Here is a 23,246-nt window from a genome sequence, read left to right on the forward strand (position 1 = left end):
AGTACATACAGCTATTAAATGGCAGAAAACACAAAGCAGCCATGCAGAGGCATCAGGGGATAAGGCAGGAGGGCACGGAAGTCTGTGACTTATTTATTGTTTTCTTTTTTATGAAAAAAATTTTTTAAGTTTATTTGTATTTAATTTTTTTGAGAGAGAAGGAGAAAGAGCAAGCGAGGGACGGCAGAGAGAGAGAGGGAGACAGAATCCCAAGCAGGCTCCCTGCTGCCCGCGCAGAGCCAGATGCGGGGCTCGAACTCCCGAACTGTGAAATCGTGACCTGAGCCGAAGTCACGAGTCGGGTGCTTAACCGACTGAGGCACCCAGGCGCCCCTGAGGTCTGCGACTTTTGCTCTGTGATTACGAGGAACAGAATTTAGGACGTGGTCGTGGAAATGATGGAATGTCCATCTACACACCAAGGATCCTAGAATAAATTCACTAAAGAATTTCAGATGTTTTCCTGCTGTCTGTCTGTGGCTTAGGACGAGCACAGATGGCAGGGGCACCTTTACGCAGGGGCAGAGCCTAGACCTTCACAAACCCTCCTGGTGGGCACAGAGTGGTGGGTGTTGGTAATTTGCCAGGCTACGCGCTTCTGTGATTGTTACTGAAATTTGAATCACAGGGTCAGTGGTGGTGTTTAGAGGGTCGCAGGCTTCCCAGTTGGCTCAGTTTCTTAATGATCTGTGATGAGCTGATATACGCCGCACTCAGTATTCTGCAGCAGAAAAGCAAATAAATGTCTAGGGCCTTGTGGTTTTTCGGTCACCCCAGGTTTTCAGCCTCTCTCTGCTAACGTAGATCCCGACCAACATGCTGCTTAATTCTGCCACAGGTTACGTTGTTTCAGTTCATAGTGGCCTTGACGTGACCGCCGGAGGATCCTCTGTTGCTGTTAATTCAGAAAGTGGATGATAACGACAATCATCTTCTTTTTAATCATCAGCATTGACAAGTCTCTTATTTTTAAGTAGAATGAATGTGTCTTGGGAGCCTAACGCACACGCTGAAAATGATTTATGAACGCACACAGTGCCGTTAACGTGCCGAGAGGGCTTTATTGAATAACTTCTAAAAAAAGTAAGCCTGGCTTTGCGACGTGAAAATCTAATGGCAGAAATGGAAGTCGGGACCCTGGATTCTCCACCCAGAAGGCAGGGGTGGAACAGCACACTTGATTTCTAAAAGGAAACGTTGAGACTCTCCTCGGTCGGTGTTATTGACAAGATCAGTGTCGCCTCGGTCCCGAAATTCCCTGTAGATGCTGATGCTGCTTCCACCCAAGGGCCGGTTGTCCTCAGGCCCTCCCCGCAATGTGGCTGTGGAGTTTGAGAGCTGTGCTGTCCGTCTGCCTGGGCCTGGCACCGTCTCCTCCCATCGGCGGGCCCGCCTCTGGTTCTGCCCAACCGAGCCCTGGGATGGCACCCCATCCTCCCCACCCCCCGCTCTTCAGCAGTCCATTCAAAATCTGGGAGACTTGGCTATGGCAGCAGAATACAGGCTCTCCCTGGGGGGTAGTCAGGGGCCCGTCCATTGGGGCCGCCTTCTGTCTGTCTCACCTGGGCGCCTGGGGACGAGCCTCTGCCCCGCTCTGTTCCTCCCTTGGCTTCCCGGGCTGTCCGTGCGAGGACGGGGCCATGCAGGGGTTTTTCCCCAGTGGGCTTGGGGGACCACCTCCATGCACGCCCCCGGGAGCTTACTAAAGTACGGACGCCCCAGCCCTGTTGCAGACCTGTTGAGTCAGAACCAGAATCTGTGTTTTTAATTCTTGTCTCGGCCACAGCGAAATTCTAGACCCGCTGGTTGTCACGGCTGGCTGATCACTGATGGCCTTTCCTGCTGCAAAGTCCTCAGACTGTGGCGCCCCCTCCCGTGCTGGCCGCTCTCCTCAGCTTCACCCAGGCCACCCTCCTGTCTCCTGGCCACCCTTTCTGCTTCCCCTCTGCCCTCCACAGTTTGTTTTCCAGCGGGGCCCCAGGCTCATGACTGCCTTCCGTTCAGAGCTCTCCATTACTTGCTGTGTCCCCGAGGGCGGTGGCCAGTAACTTTGGGAAGGTCCCGGGCCCTGCCACCAGCTGGCCCTGGGTCTGACTGCCTCTCCTGCCTCCTGGCCTTCGCTTCTGCCCTGCTAGCCACACTGGTTTCTGTGTCGTTCCTAAAACCACACAGCTCACTCTGCGAGAGCCCTCAGGGGCCGGGGACTGACGAGGCGGGGTGCTCGGAGGGTGGGGAATAGCCCTGAGGAGCTGCCATTTTCTGCCCCAGCACTACTGTGTAAACCCATGGGATGGATACGCTTAAGCTCACTGGGACAGATCTCAAAGGCCTTCCCCCAGAGTACAAGTCGTTTTAGGAGCAGCCCTTTAACTGGGCACCGTATTTTAGGGTGACTCATCACCAGACGGGGTTATCAAAGCGGGTCTAGAAATCTCTTTCCAACGAAGTTTCTAGAAATAGGCTAGATTTCCCTCCTCCCCCACCTCGGGCTGGAAAGTTCCCTCAGCGGCCACCGATCCCAACGGTCCTGCCATCCCTCTTCCCCTTCCTTCCACAAACACTCCCAGAACACCTAGAGCTACCTGCAGGCTCCGTTCTAGGCCCTGTGATGCTCCAGAGAGACAAGGGTTCTAGAGGAGCAGAGCTGGCTTGGTTTCCTCTCTGACTCCTGCTCTGGCCTTCCTATGGATGGAACGGTGAGGCCTAGACAGTATTCCTCTGGCCTTTATCTTCTCCCACCAGAGAAGACGAGCCGTGGGCTGTGTGTGAAGAGTGGCTCTCCTGGGGCCTGGGGGAAGCACAGCAAACCGGACCCAGAAATATCGATGGCGGAGTGAGTAGGAGGGAGAGATGGACCATCTTGTAATATTTGCCTCCGAGGCAAGCTGAGTGCCTAGCTGGGTGGAGACACACGAGATACAAGGAGTCTTGCAGGCGGGATTATGTGGTCAGTACGAGGCACTAGTTTGGGTCCTCTTGAAGCCTACAGCCTACCCAGCAGTGCGTCAACACACAGAAGGCCACGAAAACTTCGGACCCTTCCGGGCCCTGCCTGCCCACGGTCGACGCTTCTCGAATCTTCTACGAGGGGGAGGTTTCACGCGCAGCTTTGGTCCTCTTGCAGATTCCTGCTCTGTGTACGCTGACCAGGCCTTTACGGAGAGTCCCCGCAGGCGGGAGGATGACGGTACACAAGGTGTTCCTTGCCTTCAGCTGACCCCGAGACCGTCGGGAACCGTGTCGTGTAACCACCTGTAGCTCGTTAGAGTGGTCGGCGCGCCTGAGCAGAGGTGGGAAAGACGGGTTTGGACGGAGGAGGTTGTGGGTCTCTGACGTCAGCCTTGAGAGATGAGTGGCAATTCGCCAAGCCGCGGCGAGGCGGAAGGGCATTCGGGGAGGGGAAGCACGAGCAGACGTTGCAGACGCTGGACCGCTGGGGGTGGGTGAACCAGGGGTGGCGGAGGGCTGTAGCGTCGGGCCACGGAAGCAGGTGTATCAGTCCCGGCCTGGTGGGCGTGGGTCTGAAACGCCAGGCTAAGGAGTGTTCCGTGTCTCCTAAGTGATGGGGAGCCACGGGAGGTGTTTGAGTGAGGGTGTCACGCTCCCTCCATAACTTGCACATCATAGTGAAGACACGTGAAATGTTCGGGAAGACGTGCTGCGTGGATGTAAGCGTGACTGTCCGGGCTGTGACCTCCAGGCCGTTTTCTCGATTGCGCTGTGTCCACTGGTCTGTATTTACTGAGCGGTTCTCCAGGCCCCTGCTGCCCAGACCCCAGCTTCAGTGACCCTGCTGGGGCTCGGAGGGAAGGCGAGGGAGCCGCTGGCTCAGGCACTCGCTGCCCGGCCATCGTGGACTCTGGCCAACAGGAAATGGAGCGGGCAGTGTCCCAGCCTGTTTCACCGGGCCATGGGTCTCCCTGCGCCTCTGCAGAAGCGTTCAGACTGCTCCTGGCCTAAAAACAATGCTCCCGGACCTACATCCACAGCTGAGAGGATCCAGGGCAGACATTCGCCGGCCAGCTTCCCGGAGCTTCCCCCAGCGACGGGCTCGATGGGCGGGAAAGGGAGTCAGTGTCAGGAACCGAAGCGTGTGGCGCTGGGTGCTGCGACCATTTGCTGTGAAGTCCTCGTGCTCGGCAGGGCAGTGATGGGCGCAGACCCGGCGGGGCAGAGGGGACACGGGGAAGAAGGTTCCAGGGGTCCCTAGGCTTACCTCACCTGTCTTCACCTCCGCCGTCTCATTGCTAAGGGGAGGAGAGAGAGAGGGAGAGAGAGAGCAAGCGTGTTCCACAGGCCAGTGGGTAAATTTTTAGCTGTTTCTGGGGAGTCTGGCCCTGGCAAGGGGCCTTCCTTGGGACAGGCCGACTGCCAAATCATGTCAAGGGCAAAGCATCCCGGGCAGTTTGAAGAGCTGCCGTGCGCTAGAGAGTTCAGTGCCCTGGAACATGGGCCCAGGAAGGAATGCAACTCCACCCTCCCGTTGGCCCTATTTATAGGTCAGCACACCGAGGTCCAGAGACAAGAGGCTGCTGGCCCAAGGTTGCACAGTGGGCTTGTAGCCCAGCGGGACATCAGATCATTCTGGAGTCAGCCATGATCTCTGAGGCTGGCCAGCGCCCAGTGTTGGCAGGCATCCACGTGGCCACGGACAGTTTGTACTCGCGCTGCCTTGCCACCAACCGGGCACGGAGGACGTGGCTTTCTCCTTGTTCCTGTGCCTTTTGTCTGGGAAGCCAGGGCGAGAGCCAAGGTCCTGGGCAGTCAGAGTCGGAGGGGGCTGGGCGTGACATCTGTATCTCTGGCCGTTTCTCCACTTCTTCCGTTTCTGAGGCTGGTGTGGATGTTTAATGCAGGAAGAGAGCAAAACCGGAGCGAATCGGGGCGCCTGGGGGGCTCAGTCAGTTAAGCGTCTGACTCTTTATTTCGGCTCAGGTCACGATCTCACGGTTCATGGGTTCGAGCCCCGCATCGGGCCACGTGCGGGCAGTGCGGAGCCTGCTTGGGATTCTCTCTGTCTCTCCCTCTTTCTCTGCCCCTCCCCTGCTCACGCACGCTCACTTTCTCGAAACAAATAAGTAAACGTGAAAAAATACTGGGACACCTGGGTGGCTCAGTCAGTTGAGCATCCAGCTTCCGCTTGGGTCTTGATCTCAAAGTTCGTGAGTTTGAGCCCCATGCTGGGGTCTATGCTGACAGCTCAGAGCCTGGAGCCTGCTTCAGATTCTGTGTCTCACCTGCCCCCTCTCTCTCTGTTCCCCTCTCTCTCTCATACACAAATAAATAAACATTTAAAAATTTAGAAAAAATATATTGGGGCGGGGGGGGGGCACCTGGGTGGCTCAGTCGGTTAAGTGTCTGACTTCAGGTCAGGTCATGATCTCGCAGTCTGTGGGTTCGAGCCGTGCGTTGGGCTGTGTGCTGACTGCTCAGAGCCTGGAGCCCGCTTCAGATTCTGTGTCTCCTTCTCTCTCTCTCTCTCTCTCTGCCACTCCCATTTGTGCCCTCTCTCTCTCAAAAAAAAAAAAAATTGGAGCAAATCCGAACAGCTCTCAGGATCTGGTCATGGAAGCAAAGGAGGATGAGGTCCCTGGAGCTCTGAGTATCACAAAAAGCCCCATCAAATGTCCCAGGAAAGCCGGTCACCCTGGCTCAAAGCTCCTCGACGTACCTGGGTGTGGCACAAAGCGCCCTGTGGCATCACTGTCCGTGTCTGTCTCCTCGAAGCTGTGTGCTCCCCTGCCCTCCCCTCCCCCCGGCGCCGGGCACAGAGTTGGCTCAGCACCAGGAGCCGCTGCAGACCTCTTGGTGGCTGAGCGAGGGGTGCAGGGTGGGAAGGGACTTGTCCGACGCCAGCCCAGCCGAGCCTCGGGAGCTCCCCGGCTCCCCTGGCTGCTTCTCGCCTTATCTAGTAGCTTCTCCCAGGTGCCAGAGAAGCTGCCGGCTGACTCCGAAACAGTAAAACCTTCAAGGCTTTATCAGGTAGAAATATACGTGCGGTTCCCGTTCGTAAGATGCGTCTGTCACGGCCCTGCCGACCGTGGACGGATTGTTTGCAGACCTTCCCAGGTTATCACCCCCACGCTTAGTAAACACACGCGTTAGGCGAATAATCTTGGGAGGCCTGCACGTTACTGCAGCTTGGGAAGGAAGGGACCCGCCTGCTGGCACGTTTCATAGATGCCGCTACCTTATTTACTGTCGATGCGAGAGGGGACTGGAGCCTTAGCGGGTGCCAAGCGTGTGGGAACCAGGCAGGCAGGGGCTGAGGAAGAAAGACGAAGACGTGTTGGGCGTCTGACCTCAGTCCCTCTTGTTTTTCTGGTCATGGACCCAGCACCTCCCAGATAGGAATGACAGCTCTTCCGGCGAGATTGTGATCACGGTCACGGCCGCTGCCGGGAGCGCGCACGTTGTATCTGAGGCTGTTCTCAGGGTCGGACTGTGGAGCATCTAACGCCCCGTGGGATTCCTGGACAATCGGCGTTGGTCTTTCTGAGCCCTTGTTTCTGTTCCGTGCAGTGGCCATGATGGTAACAGTGAGTCATAATCAGAGCGTTTGTATCCTCGGGGTTTCCTCTGGGTGGAGACCCTGTGCTAAATACGGACTTTGCGGGGACCGTTTCATTTAATCGGAGCGACGGCTCGATAAAGTAGTTGCTTCTATGGTTCCCATTTTACGGACGTGGAAACCAAGGTTTAGAGAGCATTGCTTGCTCTCCGCGAAATGCTTCCAGATCACGGCTTCAAACATGAGCCCTCTCTATTTTGCTCACGAGTCCAGGGCTGCCTGGGCTCAGGTCGGTGGTTCTGGCCGGAGGCCTCCCGTGAGATTGCATTCAGACCGTGGCTGGGGCTGGAATCATCTCGAAGGCTTCCTCGCTCACACGTCTGGCACCCAGGCTGGGAAGACGCACACGGCCTGGGGACATGGGGAGGCTCCTCGGATCTCTGTGTGGTCTTTCCAGCACGGCTGGCCCGGCGAGCCCGGATTCCTACATGGTGACACAGGCTTCAGTGGGAGTTTCAGGAAAGAGCTGGCTGGGGGGGAGGGGGGTCTGTCTGTACCTCCTCGTATGGCCCTGGCTCAGAAACCACACAGTGTCACTTCTGGCATTTACCCTGCTCCTTAGAAGCAAGTTCCTGAGGCTCCCACGTTGGAGGCATTTGGATTCTGTCTTTTGATGGGGGGGGGGGGGGGGAGCGTTGGGGTATTTGCAGCGCGTGCTAAGCCAGGGTAGCACAGGGTAGACGATGGGCAGTAGAGTGTGACCCCGGCGGACAGAGCACATCCTGTCACCCTCAGACATTTATAAGCAGTGACCACCTTGCCCCGTAGGAAGCCCCCACACCTTTCCCGTTCGCCTGTCAGGCATCCCCCCTGAAGAAGCAAGCAGAGCTGTGTAAGAGCGTCTGCTCCTGTGGTTCAACGAGGTGCAGGTACAGACCCTGCTGCGGTCTCCCTCGCCTCGCCTCCCCCCTGCGTCTGACTCCTGATTTCAGCTCAGGTCATGATCTCGCGGTTCCTGAGATCAAGCCCCAAGTCAGGCTGTACCCTGACCGTGTGGAGCCTGCCTGGGATTCTCTCTGTCTCTGTCTCTCTCTCTTCCTCCTCCCCTGTCTACCTCCCCCTCCTTGTCAGTCCTCCCCCTGCACTACCTAGTTCTTCATTCCCCGTGTCGCAGGCCACTCACCTCTCCTGGACTGTGAACTCCAGGCTCTTGTCTGTGTCCCTTGGGCGGGTACCCACACTGGGCACAGAGCATCCCCGCTGTCCCCGGGCCTCTTTTCTCTCCTGGCCCTTCCCTGGGGGCAGACCCTCCTTATGAGAAGGGACTTCAGCAGAGGCTGCCCCGCCCTAAGCCTTCAAGCAGCCACCCCGTCTGGCTTCTGGCTTGTCTCTGGAACCCCTCACTTCATTTTTCCTTGAAAGCTTGAGAGAGGAGGCTTCCCCCGCCCTCCCCGCCCAGGCTGCTGTTGGCGCGTGTGGGGTGGCAAGAATCAGACACCCCCGGCCAGCTTGTAATCGCCCTCTCATCCATCTAGAAGCTTCATCGAGCACCTGCTCCGTGCCAACAGGACCTCTTGGGTCTCTGTCCTCCTGGAGCTTAGAAGGGCACAAAAACAGATCAACACATGTATTTGATAAAAGATGGGAGATTTGTAATCAGGAATCAGCATTTCACGGAGGCCAAAGCGAGCAGGGCAGCCTGGCTTCACAGAGGAGAAACGGTCACAGGACGATCCGCAGCAGCGGCCGGGACACCTTCTTTCCTGTCCAACTGGAATGCCACGTCCCACCACCTGGCCGTGCCCACCCCCACCCCTGCCCCCCCCCACCCCCGGCCGTCTCTTCCTGCTCCTTGGAGCACATAGCCGAATAACGCCCACTCCAGAGCGGCAGCCTCAGCCCTGCAACCGTGTGACCGACCTCCCAACTCGCTCCTTCTGCCGGGGCCCCGGATTCCCAGGAGGGGAACCCAGCGGCCTGGATGGGGTGCGGGGTGGGGGGGGGCTCCTCTCGTCTAAACAGCCGTGGCTGAGCAGGTGCCGTCACGTGGTCTGCGGAGCCGGCTGCGCGCAGAGGCAGTTGGGACGGTTCCCCGGGAAGAGCGTGCCAGGGGAGGGGGGAGGAGGGAGGCGGGGGAGAAAGATGGGGCAACGTCGCAACACCCTACCTCGAAACCGCTTCACTGCGGGGTCGTACTTGCCGACCTTTTGATGGACAGAGGCGAGGAAGTTTGTTTAATCGAAGACTTGCGTGAGACTGCCAGACTTGAAGTCGCCCCGTGTTCCCACCACGGTGCAATAAACCCTAAGAAAAATAGGGCGACGCCTGGTCGGCTCAGTCGGCAGAGCGCGTGACTCTCGATCTCTAGGTTGTGAGTTCGAGCCCCACGTTGGGTATGGAGATTACTTAAAAATCAAATCTCAAAAAAAAAAAAAAAGTAGGAAGAGCCTCATGCTAGAATTTTCGAAATCGGTTATTTTTAATCAATTCATTTGATTAATTTTAACTCATTAGCCAATCAGCGTGCATTGTTCTTGGCGTTTTCATTTTGCCAAGTGCTGCGAAGACTTTGGTCGTAGACCTGAGGTGGTCTGGGGACCCACGGGCATTAAGGCGTCTGCAGAGGTGACTTAGCCGTAACAACAGCACACGTTGAGCGGCGGGAAGGGCTGACACGTGCCAGCCCTGGGCTCCGAGCCTGACGTTCAGTCCTGAGTCTCTACAGGACACTGTGGCTGCTTGGACCTTGTAAGACGGACGTGACGCGGCTCAGGGAGGTCACCTGTCTCGTCCAAGGTGCACAGCCAGTGAGAGCAGGAGTGAGATTTGATTCCGGGTTGTTGACTGCTCAAAAACGGGTCCTTTTATTCTTTTTTTTTTTTTCAACGTTTATTTATTTTTGGGACAGAGAGAGACAGAGCATGAACGGGGGAGGGGCAGAGAGAGAGGGAGACACAGAATCGGAAACAGGCTCCAGGCTCCGAGCCATCAGCCCAGAGCCCGACGCGGGGCTCGAACTGACGGACCGCGAGATCGTGACCCGGGTGAAGTCGGACGCTTAACCAACTGCGCTACCCAGTCGCCCCAAAAAGGGTCCTTTTAGATGAGGGAGATGGGTGGAGTCCCCTCATTTAGAGCAAAGGCAAGCTGTGATGTGGGGGTGCTCGTGGCAGAATGCACCAGCTGTTCAGAGACCGTAAGGTGGGGGGGGAAGGGGGAGGGGCTCGGGAAATTTCCCTGAAGAGGTGTTGGCTTAGGCAGGTCTGGAACAGGACAGAGGCATCCGGGCCGGGGACGGCCACAGAGGCACGGACACAGCTCGGAGCGAGGGTAGAGAGCCCAGACCGGACTTTCCTATCGGGGCAGAGCAGGGTTGGGCTACGAGGAAGCCACATGATCCAGGCTGGGATTTGGAAGGGCAGCCCTATCACAACGTGGAGATTGAACCAACATTTACGAATCAGAAATCTGTGCCGGCAAACACTTTGAAGAGAGCAAATGTTTGGCGAATGCAGATGCACTCAAATCGACTGATTTCCGAAAACACGTTCCCGTTTGGAAGGTCCCACGTCTGTGCCTTCTGTGGAGCTTGAGTGGAGCCCTGTCTGTTACCACCTCCCCGGCTCCAAAGACACCACCAGCGTGGGTGGGGGTGGGGGGTGGGGGTGACCTCGAGAGTGGACTTCACGTTGATTCCTTTCTCCGAGAAAACACTGGCTTTTAGAGTTAACTCCCGTCCTCTTCCGCAAGGGTCCCCTGACTCCCATGGTCAGTTTTCCGTCTGAAGCCCTATCACGGGCACAGTCAAGTTCAGCAACTCTGGGTAAGTGGGGCAGGGCTTAATGGCCCGAAATGACAGATGAGGCTGCCTCAGGAGCGGGCCCAGGGTCACACAGGTGGGGCAGGAAAATGGACCAGGGTCTCTCTGCTGCCAGGTCTTAACCCCGGAGGACTGCGTCCCCTGTCATTACGCAGGACGTGTGCAGGGGGGAGGGCTTTTCCAATCTCGGCTCTCTGGTGTCATGTGCCCTTGCTGAGTGCTTCTTCCTCGGGCTGCATTCACAGAGTCACAAGCTCCGTGGCTTGAAACAACGGAAACATCCTCTCCGGCTGTTCTGGGGGCCACAAGTCGGACGTCAAGGTGCTGGCCCCTTCTGAAGGTTCTAGAAGGAACCTGTTTCATGCCTCTTCCTGGTTTCTGGAGGCTGCCAGCAATTTCTTGGCCCTCCTGGGCTTGTGGCTGCACCCCTATAGTCTACACCGCCCCCCCACCTTCACGTGGGAAGATGTCTCCCTGTGTGTCTGTGTGCCTGCCTCTGTACAAACCTCCTTTTCCTTCCTCTTGCAAAGACACCACCCATTGGATGCAGGGCCCGCCCTAATCCAGTACAACCTTTTCTTAACTCGATTACATCTGCAAAGATCCTATCTCCGTATGAGGTCACAGGTCCCAGCGGTTAGGACTTGGGCATAGCTCTTGAGGAGACACAATTCACACCGAGAGACTGCGCCGGGGCCGGCCCCCTGTGGACCACGCCCTCAACCAGAAGGTTCTGTGAGCATTAGTTCTATCAGCCCATGGTGGGGGGGGTCTCACCCGTCCCCTGCTCAGGCTGCCTTGGCACATGCCCCCCACTGGGCTGCTGTGTCCTCTGGCCCCTCTGCTGAGATGGCCGTGAAGTCAGCTGCTGCCGGCTTCGAGCTCATGGGGGCGGGTGGTGCTGCTTTGGCATCTGTTTGAGATGCTGCCCACGTAGGGGCAAGTAGGCGGTGGCTTGGGCACACTGCGTGTTCTGGGGAGCAGGGCCACCCCCGGCTGGATAATAGCATCCTCCCTCAGGGCTTCTGACCGCACCTGGCACATTATTTCGCCAGGTATCATTCCGACCTCGGGGCGGCCAAGGGACAGCCGAGTCTGGGAAGTTGGGGCAGAGCTTAGACGTTTGGGCCAGTCTGGTTCCTCTCCCCCCCGCAGACCGCAGACCTCTCTAGGGCAGGGACGTCTGGCCATCTCTGTCTTCGGTCCAGCACGGTTTCAGACACGTGGCAACTGCCCCGTGTTTTCGGATTTGGTCACCATGTGGCAGGCCTGCAGTGACTGTGGGAAAATGTTCTCACCGCAGGAGCCCAGAGGGAGGGAAACAGGCACCCTCTCGAGAGTTGTGCTGGGGGGTCTTCTGCCAAGGGCGGGAGGAGACTGGGGGGGGGGTGGGGGGGGAGGCGGCAGCGGAAGGGGTGGGACGCGGTGCAGGAGCTTGGGCAGGGGCAGTCTGTCCTGCGGGTAGCACAGAAGCCACCCTTGCAAGGTTAGGTTCGGAGGATGGGGATTCAGGGTCTTGGCAGACGGGGTTCTGGGGCACCGTGGGTGGGCACGGCTCCAGCTGATCTGAAAATATCAACTGCCTGGCCCTTTCAGGAAAGTTTTGTTGCCAAGAAGAATCTGGAGTGGCTCAGAGCCTGGAGAGAAGGGGCCGTCCTGCACAAACTCCCTACACAAATCTTTGAGGACACAAATCTGCCCTCTTCCGTGTGGGACCCTGATTTCCCAAGCTGCCTGAATGCTCCCCAAAGGCTGAGCGGGGGCGGGGGGGGGGGCGCTTCCGAAAGACCAACAGGACGCCCCCAGCTGCCCCAGAGATGCAGAGCAGGGGTGCAGTTAAGACGATGAGAAGACCTCTTGTTGCCTGAGGCATCGCGCGGGAGCACCGGAATTCTGGGAGCGTTTGGAAGATGCTGAGGCCTGGGCCCCCTCGCTTTGCATTATGGTTCAGCTGGTCTGAGATGGGGCCTGGGCACCGGTACTTTTAAAAGCTCCCCACTGACACTGCTCAGGGCTGGCCCGTCGGTTGCACCACTGGGCCCATGTGCCTCCTCGCTGGGCCTGGCTCATCGTTGGAAGACGGCGCAAGGCGCGGCCTTACGCACATGGTGCCTGTGGTGGGTCTAACGCCGCGCCTTGCACACAGACGCCCTCGCCACTCTCGATCCCAAGTAGGAAGCTGATTTTGCCATATGTCGAGGGTGTTTGAGGGAAATGGGCCTCCTCTTGGAGAACCCGGTGCCATTTTGTCATCGTCTCCCGTGCACAGTTCCTGTTAACAAGCCGCATCTGAACAAGGGGTTGGGGACCTCTAAACGAATTAGACACATGAGACAAAGTTGTGCCCTGTTCGGAGCCCCGTGTGCTTGCCCCCCGCCCCCCCCGCCACCCCGTCTCAACCCAGGGCGGCAGGAGAACAGGGGAGGGAGAGCGGTGTTCCAGCCCCGCGAGGGACGGGTGCGAGGCAGACGGGGACCGGGCGTGCAGGCCACGGGCGGCAGTCGTGATCACGGAGACTTTTTTTTTTTTTTTTTTTTTACCTTGGTGTAAACCGTTTTCAGTCGGCCGCGAGAGGAGATTTGGAGTCAAGCCAGTGACCTTCTGCAGGTGCTGAGCTGTGGGTCTATGGATTATTCGGTTTTTACATTAAAAAAAAAAAAAATCCCTAAAGCCATGCTGGAAAGAACAAGCCTCTCACGGTTGACCGGCCCCTCAGGGAGCCTCGGGTGGCCCTGGTATGAGGTGCAGCCAGGGCGCAGGTGGAGTTAAGGCAGAGGACCCAGGCGCCCAGGCATCCTCATTCGGGGCGGTGTGGGGTGCCGTGTGGCGTCCCCTTTAGGCGGACTGCCCGACCACGTGCAGCCGTGCCAAGCTGCGACGTGGATCAGGAACGCTGTCCCCTCTCTGGGAGTCGGGTCAGACAGCAGCGTCCCTAGAGATTCCTGGCAAATGCCGGCATCCAGCCAGGTACGTGCGGGGAGCGCAGAACCAGCCCTGAAAGCAGGCGCGGGTCAGAGGAGGCTTCCTGGAGGAGGAGACCTCTGAGCTGTGTCTCCAGGAGGGAGTAGCAGTCAGCCCCCTGCAGCAGGACAGTCCGGGCGGGAGCAAGGGCTCTGTGTCCTCACCTGGAAGAGAGGCACAGAGGCGGGATGCTGAGCCCGGGGCGAGAAAGACAGATTTGCATGCGGGTTTGCTTTGGTGGGAGACGGGCTGGGACCCCAGTCAGGCGGAGCGTCCAGAGAACTCGGTTCCAGCCAAGTGCGAGCGTGTGCCTGCATTTGGTGCGTGTGCACACACGTGTGTGTAAGGGTCCGGGTGGAGGGCTGTTGTAGGATGAAGCGAGCCAAAATCCAGGCAGCGGGGTGGTCAAGTCAGCTAGTCCGTGTGACTTACAGGGTGGCTCCCAGTACATGATCGTGCGAGGTCCCGGGGCCCAGTGACCCGCCCCCCCCCCGGTCATGGTTCCCTAAACCTCACATTTTTACAAAGTGGGAATTATCGTCTGCATTCACCAATGATTTAGAATCCTTACGAGGTCCCATCAGGGGCTCAACCGAGCCTCTGATCTGACCTCAGTGACACCACTCTGTGCCCCAAACCTCGCACCTGCTCTTTGCTCCTCTGGACCACCTCTTTGCTTCTGCTCCTTGTTCACATCTTAACTCAGCCTCCCGTTCTCCCTGCCCTCGGCCCCGCCCACCACGGGTTGTCCCTCTGGGCAGCTCTCCTGCAGATTTCTCGCTTCCGGAAGCAGCCACGCAAAGTGGCCTTGTCCTTGCTGAGTCCCTTGCAAGCCGGCCACGAGCTTCGTGCACCTAGCACGGTACCTGGCCCCGGACAGGTGTTTAGTAAAGTATTCATTACGTAAATCAGTGAATTGTTGAGAAGGCCACAGGTCAGTGGGGTTAAGAAATGTTCCCAAGGTCACATGGCCAGCAAGTGGCAGAGCTGGCCTTGAACCGTCTTTTCTGTGGCTCCACACCTGTGGGCTTTGGGGAGCACACCCAGCCTCCACCGCCCTCGCCAACCCGAAGGGAGAAAAGGGGCTCGGAGACTGGTCTCATGGAGGGAGGGCACTGGATGAGCCAGGTACAGTGTCAGGGCCCGGTTTGGGCTTTGTGGGGAAACTAAGGCAGAGGTCCAGAAATAGGCTTTGGGCTGGTCCAGCTAACTGGGGAAGTACGCAGGCCTTACTCTGGGCCCAAGGTTCCTTCCTGCCCCATCTCCTGGGTCGAGGTACCTCCCCCCCTGTTTGGCTCAGAATAAAGCTGAGACTTCTGGGAAAGGCCTGGGGGAGTCCAGAGTCAAGCCAGGAGCTGCACCGCGCCCTCCGGCCTCCATTCTGAGCCTCAGTTGTTCCTCTCCTTCACGGAGACATAGAGCCTCTGCAAGCATTTGCTTTCCCCTGCACAGTAATGTAAGCAACAGAGAAGCAGTCTGAATTTGCTGGCAAGTAGTTTTTAAAAAGCGCCCAGCGTCCCCAAAAGGTGTATCCAGACATGTTTTCCGTTTGCAAAACCAAAAATAATAATAACAATAATACTCGGCCGTGTCTGTATAAGGCAGCGGTAGAGACCTCTACAGTTTGCAAACACTTGGCTAGTGCAGAGAGCAGAATCTCTTTCCAGGCTCTCTCTGCGAAGCCTCCCTCACCAAAGCTCCCCTCCCATATGCTGTACCCTGCTTAGCAGTCTCTAAAATAATCGTCATACTTTATGTCCTGATTCAAGTTCACTTTTACATACATTTCTTTAAATCGCTCTGTGTGGCATATCTTTGTATGCAACATTTAAAGTTCTTCTCCAATCAGTGTTTGCACATTGTAAGGCAGGGGTAGGCGTAATAAAATACGTGATATATTTTGAGTGCTTACTTTGTGCCAGGCACTGCCCCGTGGATATTATTCATATGAATGCATTTAATCCTTAGTGCAACCCTTTTCCACTTTTCTGCATGAGCCAGGATTCATATCCAGGCAGTGAATTTGTCACCTACACACTGTAACTGTGGATGTTCTAAAGCGAAAAAGGAAGATTTGACTCCTCCTTTGCCCGTTCTTTTTTTTTTAAGTTCATTTGTTTTTGAGAGAGGCGGAGACGGTATGAGTGAGGGAGAGGCAGAGAGAGAGAGAGAGAGAGAGAGAGAGAGAGAATGTCAAGCAGGTTCCATGCTGCTAGCGCAGAGCCCAATGTGGGACTTGAACTCACAAACCGTGAGATCATGACCTGAGCAGAAACCAAGAGTCGGACACTTAACCAACGGAGCCACCCAGGTGCCCCTGCCCGTTCTTGTTTTTATTGAAGTGCTTCCATCCGTTAGTTTTTAATCTTAAAATCAGTGTCTTTCTCCATCACCCTTTCGGGGTACTCTGTCACCTCATGTTGTAAGAAGAGGTGATTAGTGCCCTAGAGTTTTTCCCTTTCCTCTTGCCTTCGGCATTGTGCACCTTCTGCATTAGGGTTGACACTGCATCGGACTTGGTTATATTTACATCCTGTCCTGGACTCTCTACCATTCGCTTTGTCCAGAGCTTGACTCTAGGAATCAAAACTGCTAGGCGACGTTGGTAAAGTGACTGCTGTATCAGAAGTGTCTAATGCTGTGTTAAACCATGTGTTGGGATTACATTTCCTTCTCCAGAGATCAGTTTAACAACCCCTGGATCGCTCAAGACAGAATGTCCTGTAACTGAGTCAAATGCATTCTGTTTGCTTGCATTCCATCCTTTGCTTAAAATCATGCCATTTGTTAGTTTCATTGGTGTTTGGATTATGCAGGATTGTGTGTGTGTGTGTTTCCTGGGGTTTTTAATTGCCTTTCTTTTTTTCTTCTTGCTTTATTTATCTTTATCATATTCTCCCTTTATTCATACCACCTGGTCTGTTGAGCTCCCCGTGTTTGTGGGTGTGGGTGTGTGTGTGTGTGTGTGTGTGTTTCCTGGGATTTTTAATTGCCCTCCTTTTTTTCTTCTTGCTTTATCTATCTTTATCATATTCTTCCTTTTTTCATACCACCTGGTCTGTTGAGCTCCCCGTGTGTGTGTGTGTTGTCCTCTCAAGACCCTCTCTGTTCCTGTACTTCCTCTGCACGCCTGCTCCGTAGAGGTCATCCTGGGCTCATCCTTCATTGTTTTCCTCGGTTGGAGCTTCCTAAGAGAAAAGCTACGTGGCTAGTAAACCGTCACAAGATGTCTGTATTTTATATTCACGCTGAAGGTAGATTTCCAGGTTCAAAATCCTTTTCCTTAAGAATTTTGAAGACTTCGGAGCTTTCCATGTTGCTGATGAGAAGTCTGATTCTAGGTCCTTTGTAGCTTTTCTATTTTCTGTTTTTCTTTTCTGGCGGATTTTAGTAATTATTCTTTATCCTTGGCATTCATATATTACATGAAGATACTGAGAGGGGAGGCTCCATCCGTTCTTCCAGATACTTAGTATAATCTGAAGATGAGACCTTGAACTCTGGGAGATCCTAATGTATTTGATTTTTTTTATATCTCCATTTTTTTTTTTCCCATTCTGCATTTCTGAACCCCTTATTTGTTGGTTCTTCTACCTTCCAGAATGGGCCTACTTACTTCTGCATTTTTCTCCTGTTTTCTCATTTCACTGCTGTTGTACTACTTATTCTAGATTTTCTTGGCTTCATTTTCCGGTCCACCTTTTTTGTTTGTTTACTTTTTTTAAAGTGTATTTATTTTGAGAGAGTGCACGTGCAAGTGGGGAAGGGGCAGAGAGAGAGGCGGGCAGAGGATCTGAAGCAGGCTCTGTGGTGACAGCAGAGAGCCCGATGTGGGGCATGAGCTCACAAACCGCGAGATCAGGACCTCGAGCCGAGGTCGGACGCTCAACCAGCTGAGCCACCCGGGAGCCCCAGTTGGCTTACTTTTAAAGAAACATTTCTAAAGCAAGAGTATTTTTTTTTTTAATTTTAGTGTTTGTTTATTTTTGAGAGAGAGACAGAGCATGAGTGGGGGAGGAGCAGAGAGAGAGGGAGACACAGAATCCGAAGCAGGCTCCAGGCTCTGAGCTGTCAGCACAGAGCCCGACACGGGGCTGGAACCCACGAACCGTGAGATCATGACCTGAGCCCAAGCCGATGATCAGCCAACTGAGCCACCCAGGCGCCTCTAAAACACGAGTATTTTTAATTTCTAAGAGCTTTTTGCTTATTCTCCGATTGCTCCTTTTCTTAGAATCTCACTTTGTTTTATAGTTGTTAACGTACTGAGTAGGGAAATATTAGAGTTTTTGTTTGTTTGCTTTCATTCATGAATTATTTCCCTCCTCTCTAAGGTCAGTTTTTTTGTGTTTATCTTGATCTTTTTCTCCGTGTTGCTCGTTTCCTCGTGAGCCTGCTCATCCAGAGTTGAGGTGTGTTTAGCGGCTTTTGGGTTTCTTCCTTGGCCAGTAAGCAGTCAGACTCAGAAGGACTGAATCGCTGGCCAGGGTCACACAGTAGAAATGACACAGCTGGTGAACCCCAACCTTTGGATTTCTGACCTGCCCCCTTTCTCCTGGCTGTTCTGCTTCTCAGCAGCGTGAGGATACTTTCTTTTCAAACCTGGCTAACACCTCTCGCCAATACACTGAGCCCCCGGGGGGGCAGACCTGGGTCCTTTCATGCCTAAACGCCCTTCTTCCGGCAACCGTACATCTTGGAGGCTTCTGGGACTCTCCAGAAACCAGTTATTCTATTCTGCTGCTTCTGACTTGTGCTTCTCAGGCTGCATAGCCTGATTTTAGGGTTTGGAGAAACAGGCAGCAAATTTAGGGCATCCCTCCTGGTGCTTTGTACGTAGTAGGCCCTCAGTATCTGTGTTCTTCCTGAAAGACCTGATTGACTTTAGGGAGACATTAGGCCCAGATCCGTCTGCTTTGCTGATTGTATGAAGACTGGAATTTTCCGCAAATAGTACGCCGTGGGACAAGCGTGGCCCTGGTGCGTCAGTAAAAGGACGAGTGATTTGATCCCCAAAGCCCCAGAAACATCAGTTCCAGAGGGAAAGCGGAGGCTCCGCTAAGCTTTCTGACTACTACAGTCCCCTTTCAAAATTCAGCAGTTCTCTTTTAAAATTTTTGAAGGGTAGAAATAACATATTAATTAGATCCAGCAGAGGGGTTAAACCACCAGCAAAGGTTAGAAACCGCCCCAAAGGGTAGTGGCTCCAGCCCAAGATTAGTTTCTCACGTGTAAATAGCCTCAGTGGGTGTCCCCAGTCGGTGGACAACTGTCCTCCGTGGGGTGATGTGGGGACCCGCCTCTGGCTCCGCCACACTCCGGATCCGCTGACATCCCTGTTGTCATCTGTTCCGGGCTGGACGAACGGCAGAGAGCAACTTGGCTGCGGGCCCGCCCACGGCTCTCTGCTCATACTCCTCCGTCAAGACCTCAGCCACGCAGCCACCCCTAAGTGCAGGACAGACGGGGGATGTCGCTGGGTTCTGTACCAGAGGAAAGCGGGGTGTGGATGCGGTGGGAAGGAGTGTGAGTGGGGGAGGAGCAGAGAGAGAGGGAGACGCGGAATCCGAAGCAGGCTCCAGGCTCCGAGCTGTCAGCACCGAGCCCGACGCGGGGCTCGAACCCACAGACCCGTGAGATCGTGACCTGAGCCGAAGTCGGACGCTCGACCCGCTGAGCCACCCAGGTGCCCCCTCCAGTTCAATTTAAAGATGGGGACAGCGAGGCTCCGAAAGGGGGAGTGCCGTGCCTGCTGTCACACTGCTGGCCAGTGAGCAGACCACGTGTGCTCTCCACGCCCCATGCTGGTGCAGACCCCTTTTGGGTCTCTCTTTTTCCATTGCAACCGGCTTCACATTTCCCTCCCACGCTGCCCTAGTGCGAGATTTGCCCGGGGTTCCTTGTGCTTCTGGGGTCATCAGGGGGCCTGCAGCCCCATCCTGAGATGGCTGCTTCCCCCCTGCCTGGGGTCCTTTGCCAAGGGCTCTCCACAGCCCCCAGTGAAGACCCGGGCTTGTCCCTTGCAGGACAGGAGAGCCTCCAATCGGGGATGTTATGTGAGGAGCCCAGGATGCTCACTGGCTGCCTATGGAGGGACACCCAAGAGGGGCCCCTGGGTCCTGGGGCGCGGACTTCCACCTGCATACAGGATTCCAGCAGGTGGCTGTGACTCCAGACAGGTGTAAAACCGAAAACGTGGGCTAAACATTAACCGTCGGTACTCCGGGTCATCTCCCCTCACCTTCCGCTACCGCAGACTTTCTCCTTTGAACGTTCCGACTTGGCGACGGCAGAGTCACTCACAACAGTCCCCCGGCTTCGGGGAGCCCCTCAGATCTCATGCAGGAGCTGAGACGGAGGCACTCACCAGGAGTTGGTCTTCATCCTGTGTTTTTCTCTTCTACCCAGCTAATGTGCATGGAATCTTCCCGTAAGCACAGAGCCGCGCGGGGCCAGGGGTGTGGGGGACGCAGAGGCGGTTAAGACCTAGTTTCTGCTCTCAGCTGGGTCTTAGTCTCTGCGCCCAGCAGGAGTTCGGGTTTCTTGGTGGAGCCGGCGAGGGGGCAGGGCACGGCCCCGGTGGGTGGGAGCCCGGGACGGCAGGGGATTTGCCACGAGGAGGCCTGGGTGGCTTGTCTGATGCAGGGCACCGTCCCTGCCTCGTGCACGGGGCTGTGCCGGGGAGGAAATGAGCCAGCCGGGGCAGGTGGCAGGTGCCGAGGACACAGTAAGCGCTTAATCCATGCAGGCCGTTGCCACATACGACGAGGTGGCTGAGGATCCTAGCGAGTCGTTTGCTGCATTTCCGAGTGCTGTTGGCATTAACGAACGGTAGCAAAAGGGAGGGAAGCAGTGCGTGCTTGTAAGGGGTCAGCCCGCCTGGCCCAAATCCCCATTTCACGGATAGGCAGACAGAGGCTCATGGAAAGAAAATAGGGCTTGTTTAGGGGAGACAAGAATGCTGGCATGTGCTTTGCAAGTGCTTTGTGATTCCTTCTCCCTCCCTCCCTCCCTTCCTTCCTTCCTTCCTTCCTTTTTCTCTTTCTTTCTTTCTTTCTTTCTTTCTCTCCCTTTCTCTCTTTCTCTCCTTCTTTCTCTCCCTTTCTTTCTTTCTCTCCCTCTCTCTTTCTTTTTCTTTCTTTCTCTTTCTTTCTTTCTCTCCCTTTCTTCCTTTTTCTTTTTCTTTCTTTCTTTCTTTCTTTCTTTCTTTCTTTCTTTCTTTCTTTCTTTCTTTTTCTTTCTTTCTTTCTTTCTTTCTTTCTTTCTTTCTTTCTTTCTTTCTTTCCCTTCGCCTTCCTCACCTGTCTTTGAAGAGCGTATTTTTGACTTTCTTTTCTATTTCAGTGATCATTTATTGATTCTCTTTTGTTTTCTACAATAATGCTGGAGATGGGAGGAGGCGATCAGCCAAATGACCCAGTGGCGTCGTCTGGCTGGGCTGAGAACTTCCCCACTGTGGGCGCCGACAAGAGCCTGCTTACGGGAGGCAGTCGAGGATTCGGGCAGCCCCGAGGGGCTCCAGCAGAAAGGTGGGCGGTCACGCAGAAAGACTGCTACACAAAGGGTTGAGGGTTCCGTGAGTGGCCGGACGGGAGGAGCGGGGGCGAGGGGTTCTGCTCATGCATCGAGACTTCCTTCCGTGAGCATTTTCTGAGTATCTGCTGGGCATCAGGCCTCATGTAGATGGTTCGTGGGATCGAGCCCGTGTGCTTGGATCGAGTCAGAAAAAGTAAGTTATGCGAGTGTACAATGTAGGAGTTCGTCCAGCAGATTTGAGCGCGTGGCAAACCAAGGGTTGACACCCCTGGCTCCTGGCCGTGCCAGTGTGAACAGATCACATGCCCCCAGTGAGTCACAACTTCCTCTTCTGGAAAATGGGCACTTAGTGCATTCGTTCGGAAACAACTGGCTGTCTCTGCAGTACTCTTGATGCTTTGTTCTTGGCGTGGGGGCTCCCTCGGAGGACATGATTGCTATCTCGTAGCTTATCTTCAACGTGGGGAGGAGTGGTCAGGCCGTGATCAGCCCTTTGATGCGAATCAAGTAGGGCATGTGCATGGTGAGTGAGAAGTGTCAGGCCTTTATCCACAAGGCGGCCAGCAAGGCTTTCCTGACGACGGGAGGTCTGAGCCAAGCCTGGACACCGTGAGAGAGCAAGTGAGCACAGAAGTTAGAGCAACGTGAATTCCGATAGAGGAGATACCAAGTGCAAAGGCCCTGGGGTGATATTTTCAAAAAAAAAACTAGAGGGTGCTGGTCTAGTTGGTGCAGGAATGACTGAGAGAAAAAGGAGGAGGAATTTGGAGAGGCAGGCAGGAGCCGCAGCATGTAAATTTTTTCAGTGATGACACTTTGTAGCAAAATCCGTTTAAGCTATTTTTCCCCCCAGTTCGTTTTGGACAAGTATTGGATCAAAATTGCAACCCTGACTTTCCCCCGTGTGTCAGTAGCAGTTTCTGCAAAAAATGCTATCATGCAGATGGATGCGATTTCCAGTCTGGACACAAACACACTTGGAGAGATCCATCCTGCAGAGATGAGATTTTTGTACCTCAGGAGTGGGTAAAACCCACCCAGCTGTCTGGTTGTGTCGAAAAAAATCACATTAAAATGCAGATGCTCCTGAGTAAGTGAGATGTTGATGGGTACAGCCCTCCAAAGAAAAATATTCATGAAATACACACTATTGAGCCACAGCTCGCGGGCTGAGTCATTTGCTCAGCCAGATGGGAATTGCTAAGAAATCTCAGTTACAGGAGCTATTACGAAACCCTGGGGTCTCCCCAGTGGTGTTTAGACGCGGGGACTCACAGGCCCTGGGGAATCATGGGATGGGCTCCTTAGAAGGACTTTCTGGCCACATCCTTTCCATATTTCCAGTTGGACCTCTCACCATAGACCTTGGGGGGAAGGAATAAAAACCGATGCCTCCCTGGGGCGTCCAACTCTTGATTTCGGCTCAGGTCATGATCTCACGGTTCGTGGGATCGAGCTCCACGGCGGGCTCCGCGCTGACAGCGCGGAGCCTGTTTGGGATTCTCTGTCTTCCTCTCTCTCTCTCTCTCTGCCCTTACCTCACGCTCTCGCTCTGTTTCAAAAATAAACATTTTTTTTTTAAAAATCTGATCCCTCCATATACTCGTTCAGCTCCTGTTTCTGATCTGATCAAAATCTTCAAGGGAGATTTCTTGAAAAAGAATTCTCCTTTCCCTTGTGGGACTTTGGAAGAAAGAGAAAACAAAAGGGAACGTACATTTTCTTAGTAAATACCCTTTATGTGCCTCATTGAGCCATAAAGCGTGCTGACGGAGAGCTAGGTAAGTGTTACCCCATTTTGCAGATGAGGAGATAGGTTCAGGGATGAAAGGAGGAAGGTCTGTGGCCGCCTGCCGGGAAACCATAGAGCAGGGCCCCTGGGCGCGTGGGCCCCGTCCGAGGCGTGGGTTCGAATCCCAGCTCCCTTCCGCCTGCCGGCTGGGGCACCGGCCAGGGCAAGTCTGTCCACCTTGCTGGCCCCGCTTTGCTCATTTATAAATGTGAAGACCGACCGCACCACCCCCACCTCATTTGTTGTGAGGATTAAAGTTGCCAGTGGCTGCCCGACCCCCAGGAAGTGCCCAGTAGCCCAGAGGCTCCTCCAACTGGCTTCCCAGCATCCGGGTTGCTCGGCCAGCAGGAAGGGAGGGGTGTATGTAGCCAAGCAGGGCTGTCCGTGTGAGGGACGACCAGACCTGAAATGCAGAGACTTTGCTTGATTCCTGGGATCTGCAAAAGACTTGTAACTGAGGTGACTGGCTCTCCCCACCCCATCCCCTAGTCCCCATACACACAGACAGTGACACGCAGGGACATAATCCCAGACATAGCCAGCTCGGTCCATTGTCCGGCTGACACGGGGCTCATCTGATTCCCCAGGGAACCGTGACTCTCACTTTACAAATGAGAATGTTCATG

General features: G+C 54.9%; 1 long non-coding RNA gene across 2 annotated transcripts in view; it reads left to right on the plus strand.

Annotated features, from left to right (window-relative positions):
• LOC109501014 overlaps positions 1-23,246 on the plus strand; it is a 48,842-nt gene that overhangs the window by 6,261 nt on the left and 19,335 nt on the right. The window contains exon 3 of one of the 2 annotated variants that reach the window (XR_002743258.2): positions 3,125-3,290. The exons of the other annotated variant lie outside the window; for it this stretch is intronic. This is a non-coding gene — a long non-coding RNA (uncharacterized LOC109501014). The remainder of the gene's footprint in view (positions 1-3,124; positions 3,291-23,246) is intronic. 2 annotated transcript variants of the gene reach the window in all.

This window comes from Felis catus, chromosome B3 (assembly GCF_018350175.1).
Source record: "Felis catus isolate Fca126 chromosome B3, F.catus_Fca126_mat1.0, whole genome shotgun sequence".
NCBI lineage: Eukaryota > Metazoa > Chordata > Mammalia > Carnivora > Felidae > Felis > Felis catus.